Raw genomic sequence first — 12,464 nt, 5'->3', positions numbered from 1 at the left:
ACAAAAGGGAGAGAAACTAGACCTCACCATCCCTTTGTCTACCAGCTCTTGTACTTGCCTCTTGATCTCCTCTTGTTGAGCTTGTGAGACTCGATAAGGAGGCTTGTTAGGTGGTGAGCTTCCAGGAAGGAGCTCAATGCGATGGTCATCATCCCCTCGTTTTGGAGGTAAGTCCATAGGGATATCATCGATGAACACATCTTGGAATCCTTTTATAGAAAATCTACTTGAGAGAATTTTGTTATGAAGCCTCTATAGTATGCGCACATACCAATAAAGTTTCTTAGCTCATGTATATTTCTTGGGTTAGCCCATGATTTTATTACCTCTAACTTTGATGGATCCATACGGATACTATCGTGAGAGATCATATGACCTAGGTATTGAATCTCTTGAAGGAAGAATTCGCTTTTCTTTTGGTTGAGAAAAAGCTTGTTCTCCCTTAATGCTTGAAAAATCACTTGGAGATGTTGCTTATGTTCCTCCAAAGACTTGGAGTAGATGATGATATCCTCAAAGAACACTCCAATGAATATGCGGTATGGTCTAAAAATTTTCTCCATCAGACGATTGAACGTAGCTTGTGCATTAGTCAAGCCAAAAGGCATGACTATATATTCATAAAGACCAAACGTTGTACGAAACGCGGTCTTTAAGATATCTTCATCAACTATCCTTATTAGATGATAGCCACTCTTAAGGTCAATCATATTGAAGTAGGTAGAGCCTTGTAGCTTATCAAACAGATCTTCTACCCGAGGCACGGGAAATCTGTTTTTGATAGTGATATGGTTTAGTGCTCGATAGTCCACACACATACGGTATGTACCATCTTTCTTTCGCAATAAAAGGACTGGAGAACAAAAGGGAGAGGAACTAGGCCTCACCATCCCTTTGTCTACCAATTCCTGTACTTGCCTCGTGATCTCCTCTTATGGAGCTTGTGAGACTAGATAAGGAGGTTTGTTAGGCGGTGAGCTTTCTGGAAGGAGCTCAATGCGATGGTCATCATCCCCTCCTGTTGGCGGTAAGTCCATAGGGATATCATCGATGAACACATCTTGGAATCCTTTTAGAAAATTAGACAAGTCTAACTCTTCTTGATTCCTACCATTTACATTTGATGAAACATCAGTATCTTTTAGAGACTCTTTGACAAAAATCATGTACGCAGAAACTGAGCTCTTCATTGACTTATCAAAAGCAAGTGGATTTACAAGTGGAATAGTGCAACCACGCTCACTAGCATCTATATACATGTTCTTTCCCCTGTAGGTGAACTTCATGTTGGCAGCCATGCGATCAAACCATGGCGCCCCTAGGATAGCATCCTCATGTTGGAGAGGAGAGATGAAGAAGTCTTCTTTGTCGACATAGCTTTGGACATGAAGCCTCAACTTCCCAATCAAGGGAGTAACGGAGGCTTGCTGTCCCTTGAAAGCTGCGTCAGCCATTACCATATCTCCCATCTCAAAAGCTTGAAAGCCCAATATGGTGGCCAACTCCATTGATATGAAGTTTAGAGTAGAGCCAGGGTCAAACAAGATGAAGGCATCATGCTCTCTTACCTTTCCCCAAGCATAGGAAAGTGATGATCCTTTGCAATGAGCATCCTCTTTTGGAGCTTCGATGGTGGAAGCCCTAGGAGACTCATTGCAAGTATTCTTCTTGGGGCAAGAACGATAGGCATGTCCTTGCTCCTCACACTTAAAACACTTATGGTCCTTGAGAAAAGCTTCAAGCTCTTTAGGAGAGAGTTTGTTTTTACCTTTGTAAACTCCCTTCTCCTTGGACCGATTGTTGTTGTTGTTGGAAGTGACTTGGGAAGTATTTTGAACATTGGTTTTCCCCTTTGCATCATTTTTGTCTTTGTTTTCCATGGGCTTGACATTACGTCTAGCCCTTTGATGGAAATTGATGCGTGAAGCAACCATGGTGTGATGGATTACTTCGCTAATAGTACCAGGCCGTTGAGAGTTGATGTATTCGGCCATCTCTTCAGGTAATCCCGCACAGAATTGTTGCCTTTGCTCGGCAAAGTCTATCTTTTGAAAGACAGTAGCCTTGAGATGTAAAGCCCAAAACTTGTCTATGTACTTGTGGATAGAGAGAAGCTTCAAGTTGCGCCATTCGGTAAGCACTTTGTCTTTTGCATCACTTGCAAGGAATTGCTTCATGATGGAAACTCATAGAGTTTCCATGTCCTTGGGGCCTCACCATTGCCACGAAGGCTAGCCCACCATTGACGAGCTGATTTTTGGAAGTGCATAGCTACATGGCGTAGCTTGGAGGACTCTGTGAAGCCCTCGTCTCCAAAGGCCGCATCAAATTGCTGGATGAAGGCCAACACTTTGTTGGTAGCACCAAAGGTGCCATCATAGGTGAGAAAAGAGATACTCTTTTCTCCCTCCTTGAACTTCTTTAGCTTTTGTGACCTTCGCCATGCAGGAAATGATTTGCGACGTCCTGTCCTCTTGTATTCTCTAGGAGAATAGCCATAGCTTTCGTTGGAAGAGGAGGAAGGTGAAGAAGAAGGAGAAGAGGGTGACCTCTTCCTAGCCCTTTTCTTCCTTTGTTTCCTCTCTTGCCTTCAAAGTGATGAGGAGAAGGACTATGTGTTGATCTTTTCCTCTTGGGAGGAGTGGGCGATCGTCTAGACCGCCGTCTTCGTGGAGCCACATTTTCAAAGGAACTTAAACTTTCATTGCTTTCTTGCTCTTTGGATTTCTCCTCTCGAATGGGAGAGAGTCTTCTTTTGGGGGTCTCTTCAAGAGGCCTCCTAAGCTCTCTCTCCTCTTAGAGAGGAAAGGAAATTCCATAAGCACGAAGTTGTTGAGTAACTTCGGCTTGCAAAGTAGGTTGCCCATAGCTTGTTGCAACCTAGTGACGAGATAATTCACAAACATGGGAGGATCATCATTAGCACCTTCATGAGCAAAATCAAAGCTATCAATGTTCATTCTACTCTCTTGATTATTATCAGCCATGTTAACAAAATTTATGTATGTACTTAGTGTATGCTTTGGCAATTCAAAACCTTAGTTGCCACTCCTCTTAGCCTTTGACAATCGGCTCTTAAGTATCTACACCCACGACTCAAAGTGGTTAATTATAGAGAGTAGAGGAGTAGGTCTAACATAGCAGAGTTGCCAAGGGCTAGCTCCTTTCGGACTTCTTATGGCTCAATAATGGTAAAGCCGTAGGCAAGTCTAAAAAGACTCCATTATTAAGTCCAAAGCTCCCAAGGTGTGCACCATCACCCACATAGTGGGCTCAACAAAACCGATAATAGATCCCAGTTTCACTTACCCTAATATAATTAACAACATCAACCATTTATAGGCTACTTAAGGACCTCTCTTCTTAAGCAAGAAAAGAGAAACCAAATGCTCTGATACCAATGTAATGGAATTGGCCTATTTAATTTGAGAGTAGCGGAAATTAATGAGAGTACTTTTGAGAAATGACTTTGTGAGCATAGCGGGTGAACATAATTGAAAATAGCAACATAATCATAGCAATTAGTTAACTTGGCATGAACAATACTTTTGCAAGAGAGAGAATTTAGAGAACATGACAACAGTTGAGGACTGGATTTATGTGGAGCCGGTCCCCCCCTCCAATAGGCATCTGTATTATGATTTCTCCCATTAAGAGAGACTTGTTACAATACAATCTTTGTGTTCCTTGTAACCTAGGTGATGCAATGAAGATGGAAAAATTCATGTATCACAAGCATAACATAAACTTGAAGAAAGCTTTAACTATCCCAAGCCTCAGTCCCAAGACCTCAAACACCTTCGAAGGTGGAGAGAGCTAGCAGGGAATGAGGGCAGGGAAGAGGAAGAAGAAACATTTCATAGGAGAAAGAATTAGTTCCTCACTTATCATAACTCTTGTTGCTAGCATACATAATAGCATAGTAAAGAAGAAGAAGGAGATGGCAAGATTAAGCATTGAAGCATGGCTCTTGGTTGGATTTGCACTCCATAGCCAAGAGTGTTAGCGTAGGCTCTCAACCTCTACTTGCTTGGAGAAGGAGAGGGAGCTCTTGCACTTTGCATAGCACACTATGAGAGTGTTTTTGAGTGTGTGTGGGTGAGTATACCCCCTAAGCAACCCCCTAGCTTGCTTGGGTCGACCCCCCCTTGTAGCTCATGCTTGGAGCTCATTGGACCCCTCCATGCCTAGCCAATCATAAGCAGGAGGCATTACAAGCAGCAAGGGTAGCCTTGAGACAAGTGTCCCCCTTTCCCCTTTGAGAGAGGGGGCTAGATAAATTCAAAATACATTAATTAAATCTCCTAAATTATCATTGGACCCCTTGGGTGGCCAACCAATAGGCTTCAGGCACACCATGAGGGCAACATGAGGAGGAACTTGATAAGTGTCTCTTTTGCTTTCTTTGTACCATGCATGCCTTGTGTGAGTGTGTGGGTGTCCTCTCTCATCCCCCCTCATGTAGGGCTCGCCCTTTCCTTGTAGGGATTGAATATTTGACTTTTTGACACCTCAAGCCCCTCATGCATAGGCCCAGTTCCCACCACAAGCTTGGCGCTTAAGCACTTTAAGCTTGGGCTAGGTTCTCACCTCAAGTGCAACCCTAGCATCTCAAGCATGCTAAGCACCTCAAGCATCTCAAGCACCTCAATCATCAAGCACCTCAAGCACCTTAGTCATCAAGCATGACAAGCAGGACATACACCTCGAGCTGGGTGGGGTTCCCGCGCCTCAAGGTCAGTCCTAGCTTACCTAACGTCAAAGGACTTTTACACACATTATTGGAGGTCTTCAATGAAGATAACCCTAAGGTCTTATTCTCCATTGGTTAGCCTTGCTCTTTGATAGACCATCTCTCATTTGGGCCCCTTTACCATTGGCCCCGTGTTGAGATAGATCTATAAGCACATGTCTATATCTTAACCCTTGTTCTTGTTTATTCTCCCACATTAAGTGATCAATTTAATATGAGAGAATCATTTGGGTTGGTTAGATATTAGATATTAGATTTTATGACAAATTCCTTGCAAGCGATGCAAAGGAAAAAGTGCTCACCGAATGGCGGAGTTTGAGGCTTCTCTCTCATGAGTCTATCCACAAATATGTGAACAAGTTTTGGGATTTACATCTCAAGGCTACTTTGTTTCCAAAGATAGACTTTGTTGAGCAAAAGCAACAATTTTGTGCGGGATTACCTGAAGAGATGGCCAAGTATGTCAACTCTCAACGGCCTGGTTCTATCAGCGAAGTAATGCACCATACCATGGTTGCTTCACGCATCAATTTCCAACAAGGGGTTAGACGGAATGTCAAGCCCATGGAAAATAAAGACAAAAGTGACGCAAAGGGAAAAATTTATGCCCAAATTTTTTCCCAAGGCCATTCCAACAACAATAACAATCGGTCCAAGGAGAAAGAAGTTTACAAAGGTAAAAATAAACTCTCTCCTGAAGAGCTTGAAACTTTTCGCAAGGATCACAAATGTTTTAAGTGTGGGGAGCAAGGACATGGTTATTGTTCTTGCCCCAAAAGAAATGCTCGCAATGATACTCCTAGAGCTTCCACTATCGAAGCTCCAAAAGAGGATGCTCATTGTAAAGGATAACCTCTCTCCTATGCTTGGGTAAAGGTAAGGGAGCATGATGCCTTCATCTTATTTGACCTTGGTTCTACTCACAACTTCATATCAATGGAGTTGGCCACCAAGTTGGGCATTCAAGCCTTTGAGATGGGAGATGCTGTAACTGCCGATGCCGCTTTCAAGGGACATCAAGCCTTCGTTACTCCCTTGATTGGGAAGTTGAGGCTTCATGTCCAAAGCTATGTCGACAAAGAAGACTTCTTTATCTCTCCTCTCCAACATGAGGCTGCTATCCTACGGGTACCATGGTTCAACCGCATGGCTGCCAACATGAAGTTCCATGAAAGGAGAATCTACTTCACCTACAAGGGAAAGAATATCTATATAGATGCTAATGAGTATGGTCCTATACCACTTGTAAATCCTCTCGACCTTGATAAATCAATGAAAAGCTCAGTTTTTGCATACATGAATTTTTGTCAAAGAATCCCTAAAAGGTCCTAATGATTCATCAAAGGTGAATGGTAGGAATCAAGAAGAGTTAGGCTTGTCTAACTTTCTAAAAGGATTCCAAGATGTGTTCATCGATGATATCCCTATGGACTTACCTCCAAAAGGAGGGGATGATGACCATCGAATTGAGCTCCTATCAGAAAGCTCACCGCCTAACAAACCTCCCTATCAAGTTTCACAAGCTCAACAAGAGGAGATCATGAGGCAAGTACAAGAATTGGTAGACAAAGGGATGGTGAGTCCTAGCTCCTCTCCCTTTTGTTCTCTAGTCCTTTTAGTGCAAAAGAAAGATGGTACATAGCGCATGTGTGTGGACTATCGCGCACTAAACCATATCACTATCAAACACAGATTTCTCGTACCTCGGGTAGAAGATCTGTTTGATAAGCTACAAGGCTCTACCTACTTCAGTAGGATTAACCTTAAAAGTGTCTACCATCAAATAAGGATAGTGAATGAAGATATCCTAAAGACCGCGTTTCGTACAACGTTTGGCCTTTATGAATATCTAGTCATGCCTTTTGGCTTGACCAATGCACCAGCTACGTTCAATCAATTAATAGAGAAAATTTTTAGACCCTATTGCAAATTCACTGGAGTGTTCTTTGATGATATCATCATCTACTCCAATTCCTTGGAGGAACACGAGCAACATCTCCAAGTGATTTTTCAAGCATTAAGAGAGAATAAGCTTTTCCTGAATCAAAAGAAAAGCAAAATTTTCCTTCAAGAGATTCAATACTTAGGTCATATTATCTCTCGAGATGGTATCCGTATGGATCCATCAAAGTTGGAGGTCATAAAAGCATGGCCTAATCCAAGGAATCTACATGAGGTAAGAAGCTTTATTGGTATGTGTGCATACTATAGACGCTTCATAGCAAAATTCTCTCAAATAGCAGCACCATTACATGACTTAACAAAGAAAAACGTTAAGTATTCATGGACTGCTAAGGAGCAAAGTGCTTTTGACAAGCTTAAAGAGCAGCTTACCTCCCAACCAGTCCTTATGCTTCCGGATCTCTCAAAGACATTTGAGGTCCAATGTGATGCTTGTGGTGATTGCCTTGGAGCAGTCTTGCTTCAAGAAGGGCATGCCATACCATATGAGAGCCGAAGGCTCAACACGGATGAACGGGTCTTAGGCATTTATGAGAAAGAGCTGTTAGATGTTCTACGTGTCCTAGACACATGGAAGCATTATCTATTGGGGACTCTATTCATTTTACGAACAGACCATCAAAGTCTCAAGTACTTCATGACGCAACAAAGCTTTCTGACAAACAAATGAGGTAGGCAAATTTTCTTTCGCAATTTAATTTCCACATTGCTCACATTGCTGGTAAGCACAATCAAGTGGCTGATGCACTTTCACGACGACCAAAAGTTAATGATGTGTGAATAACAACTCACAATGATCTATCTTCTATGATAGATGAGTATGCTACTGACCCTAACTTTAAAGACATAATGTCAGCCCTTGCTTTGGGAAAGAAAGAGGAACCATTCACCTTGCAGGATGGTTATCTTCTCCATGGCAATAGGCTATGTGTTACCCACTCCCTTCGTGAGAAATTCATGTATGAATCCCATGCTCCTCCCTGTGCGGGGCATAGAGGCATTCAACCTACTCTTCGAGGAGTAGAGACGTACTTTTATTGGCCTACCATGAAAGTGGACATACAAGAGTATGGATAGTATACAAGATGCGTATAATAATACTATCCATACTTCTACGGGAAAAGCACCTTTTGAAATCATAGAGGAAAGACCTAAAAGCCCCTTGCTACTTAAAGTACATGGGAAGATCTTCGTTGCTGATGAGTATAGCCGTGACCTGCAAGCATCTTTTCAAAAGATTAAGGAGGCTAAATCCATCTCTCAACTAAGGCAAAAAGCTGTTGTTGACAAGCACAGACGGGCCTTAATGTTCAAAGAAAATGATTGGGTCTTACTTAAGTTTCCTAAGGTTCGATTGAGGCAAACGACGGGCAAAAATCATACGGGCCATCAAAAGTATTATGCTAAACTAGCAAAAATATACTATGGTCCTTTTCAAATTTTGAAGCCAGTCAATGAGGTGGCTTATCAACTCAAGTTGCCTAACCATTGGCTCATACACAATGCTTTTCATGTGAGTCTACTTAAGCCCTACAAAAGAGAGCCTCCAAATGAACCAATTATTGAAGACCCTCCCGAAAGCAAAGACCAAGAAGAGGTGCTACAACCCAAAGCTATCCTTTGGCATGAAGACAAGGTACTACGACATGGTAAGAGTATCCGACGGTATCTTATTAAGTTCAAAAATTATCCTTTTGAAGATGCTAGATGGATGCAAGGAATACAGCTTAAGGATAGTATGAACCTTGTAAACGCTTACAATGCTACATTAGAGTAAGCAAATGTACATGTTTCTTTTAAATGATCAATGTTTTTGTTTTATAAGATTAATTCTCTCTTTATTGTGCACAAATTTAAGTAGTATACATACTAAGAATCATGTTTGGGATGACGCCGTCTCTCAAACACCATGTAGAATTTGTCACTCTACTAGGGAGGAGCACCAAATGGATTAGTCATCCATCTTGGAATGATGTCGTAGGGTAAAAAGGGGATCCTCTACCAGCTAAGACAAATTGACTAATGACTATGGCTTTATCTCTTTTACCTCATAGTCGAGGACAACTATGATTTCAAGAGAGAGGTAATGTCATTAAATCTAATATCTAACCAACCCAAATGATTTTCTCATATTAAACCGATCATTTAATGTGAGATAATAAACGGGAACAAGGGTTTGAATATAGACATGTGCTTATGGATCTATATCAACACGGGGCCAATGGTAAAGGGGCCCAAATGAGAGATGGCCATTCAAAGAACAAGGTTAACTAATGGAGCTTAAAATACCTTAGGGTTAGATTCATTAAAGACCTCCAATGGTTAGTGTTATAAGTCCTTTGACCTTAGGCAACAAGCTAGGGCTGAGCTTGAGGTAGAAACCTGACCTAAACTTACCTTTGACCTTGGGCAAGCTAGGGCTGGAGCTTGAGGTGGGAACCCGACCTAAACTTGCCTTTGACCTTAGGCAAGTTAGGGCTGAGCTTGAGGTGGGAACTCCACCTAAGGTGCTTGTCATGCTTGATGACTAAGGTACTTGAGGTACTTGTCATACTTAATGAGGAAGGTGCTTGAGAAGCTTCCTATGCATGGGGGGTAGGGTGCTTGAGTAAAAAAGAGACCCGGTAAATTTAATGAGGAAGTTCCTTGAGAAGCTTCCTATACATGGGGGTAAGGTGCTTGAGTAAAAAAGAGACCCTACAAACTTAATGAGGAAGCTGATTGAGAAGCTTCCTATGCATGAAAGTCCCAAAGTTAGGGGAATCTTTGACCTAACCTTCCACTCACCCAAAGGGCACCGCTTTTCTAAAAGGGCACATTGGACACATGTCAGACTCTCACTAAGCTTAACCACATGGTGTGCTTGAATGCTATTGGTTGGGCTAAAGAGGGGTCCAATGAGCTTCTAGTTCCATCCAACAAATGTCTATATATTTTCAAGCTCTCTCTCTCTCTCTCTAAGGGGTAAGGAGGACACTTATCAAAAGACTACCCATGTACTTGACTGCATGTTGCATGTGATTGGCTAGGGGGGGAAGGGTCCAATGAGCTTGCAGCATGTGGAAAAGTTACAACTCGCCCCAAGCAAGCAAGGGGGGTGCTAGGGGGATATACACCACACACACACACTCATTTTGTGGATCCATTCTCACTTGGTGAAAGTTGAGGAACTCCACCTCCTTCTCCAAGCTTGTGAGAAGTGAGAGCCTACACCAACACTCTTGGCTATGGAATGCAAATCCAACCAAGAGCCATGCTTCAATGCTTAAGCTTACCATCTTCTCCATATTCATTACTATGTTATTATGTATGCTAGCAAGAAGAGTGATGATAAGTGAGGAACTATTTCTTTCTCCTATGGAATGTTTCTTCTTCCTCTTCCCTACCCTCATTCCCCGCTAGCTATCTCCACCTTCAAAGGTGTTTGAGGTCTTGGGACTGAGGCTTGGGATGGTTAATGCTTTCTACAAAGTTTATGTTATGTTTGTGATGCATGAAGCTTTCCATCTTCATTGCATTACCTAGGTCATAAGGAACACAAAGATTGCATTGTACCAAGTCTCTCTTGATGGGAGAAACTATAATACAAATGCCTATTGGAGGGGGGACCGGCTCCGTATGAATCCGGTCCTCAACTATTGTCATGTTCTCTAAACTCTCTCTCTTGCAAAAGTATTGTTCGTGCCAAGTTAACTAAGTACCATGTTTATGTTGCTACCATCAATTAAGTTCACCGGCTATGCTCACAAAGTAATCTCACAAAAGTGCTTCATCTAATTTCCTAATTCCGCTACTCTCAAAATTCATAGGCCATTTCCATTACACTTCTGCTGGCAGCAATTCGTCTGGTAACTCTGGTGATAAGGGCAAAAAGAAGATGCGTTGCCATTATTGTAAAGCTAATGATCACTTGATCAAGCAGTTTCCTAAGTTGAAGGCCAAAGAGGCTAAGAAGAAAGAGGGTGGTTCCACTGCAAATGCTGGATCCACTACAAATGCAGCTATTGTTGAGTCTCTCTCACAAAAGTGCTTCATCTAATTTCCTAATTCCGCTACTCTCAAAATTCATAGGCCATTTCCATTACACTTCTGCTGGCAGCAATTTGTCTGGTAACTCTGGTGATAAGGGCAAAAAGAAGATGCGTTGCCATTATTGTAAAGCTAATGATCACTTGATCAAGCAGTTTCCTAAGTTGAAGGCCAAAGAGGCTAAGAAGAAAGAGGGTGGTTCCACTGCAAATGCTGGATCCACTACAAATGCATCTATTGTTGAGTCTTGTGTGAAAGGAGGTTGTGATGCTGATGTTGATGCAGAATGGGCTTTTAGTGCAAAGTGTACCTATAATCCTATTGTCCATGATGCATGCATGTAAGTTGCTGCAGATTCACATGTGTGGTATTTTGACATGTGCCAACATAGGACAACCTTGCAGATATTTTCACAAAGGCATTGTCTGGTGAGAAGTTCGAAGCTTTCTGCAAAGCTTTGGGCTCACTCCCCTTTGTGGACTGATCATGTCCTCAGGGCATGGCACTTCCCTTTACTCGTGTGCCAACTCTCATTCACCACATCACTTCAAGGGGGATTTGTTACCATATACATGTGGTTGTGATGTGTGTGAACACACGTAGGACCACCGAGGCATTTTTTTCCTCACTAGGAGGTTTTTCCCCCCGTGCATTGTATATATGCCCATCATTCTAGGGCTATCTATCTTTCCATTACACACTAAGTAATATACTCTCTATTGTGTGCCTTGAGCTTCCTTCATCTTCTCCAAGTTGTGTATGTTTTTCTGCAACCTTAATTCCAACACCATGGTAATTGTTCATAGGAGGGCTAGCTTGACCTCTTTATTACCTTTACATGTAATCCACGATGGAGAGAAATAGAAAAAGCATCGCTTCCAAGACTCAGTGCTTCAGATCGTCCGAATCTAATTGCACGTGTATTCTATCAAAAGTTTAAAGACATGATGCATTTGCTCATCAAAAGGTTGTCTTTGGAGATGTTGTAAGCCATGTATGTGTGATCGAGTTTTAAAAGTGAGGTATTCCTCATGCACATATGTTGTTGATTTTAGCATCTGAGTACAAACCAATGGAAGCGTCCCACTATGATAAGTTGGTGTGCGTGGAGCTCCCAGACAAAGAGCTATTTCTAGAGTTGCATGGTGTGATTAGTCATTGCAATATGTCATGGACCATATGGTCCCTTGAATTCAAATGCTCCATGTATGGTTGATGAAAAATGTAAGTTTAAATATCCACGCAAATTTAGCCTATCTACAAATGCGGTTGAAAGTGGATATAATGGCCATGTCTATGTGAGTATTCAGGAGGTGGGGGACCAACTCCCACTTAATACACGTTATTCATATGGTCACGGTTGTCCTGGTTGGAGTATAGAGATGTATGTGTTGGTCACGTCCTTGATGCCTTGGGCGAAGTGTGCACCGTATTGGACCTTGGAGAGTACAAACACCAAGTGATGCTTCCAGGATCTTATTTTATTGATGGTGATGGTCATCTATGTAGCTTGACATACATTGAGTGTTGGAATTTATGTAGCTTGACATGTGCACATCTTAGAATATACTCCTCTCTCCCTCTGCCTCTTTACACACAAACTCCTTGCTTTATTTTAATCATGGTTTGAGAGAAAACTATTAATTATGGTTCGATTACATAGATGATGATGCTATATTGCAAGATGTTGTAGAGTACATGAACTACTTGAAGTTGACTT

Source organism: Adiantum capillus-veneris, chromosome 15, assembly GCF_014529385.1.
Source record: "Adiantum capillus-veneris isolate H3 chromosome 15, ASM1452938v2, whole genome shotgun sequence".
Lineage (NCBI taxonomy): Eukaryota > Viridiplantae > Streptophyta > Polypodiopsida > Polypodiales > Pteridaceae > Adiantum > Adiantum capillus-veneris.
This window is presented reverse-complemented; position numbering follows the sequence as displayed.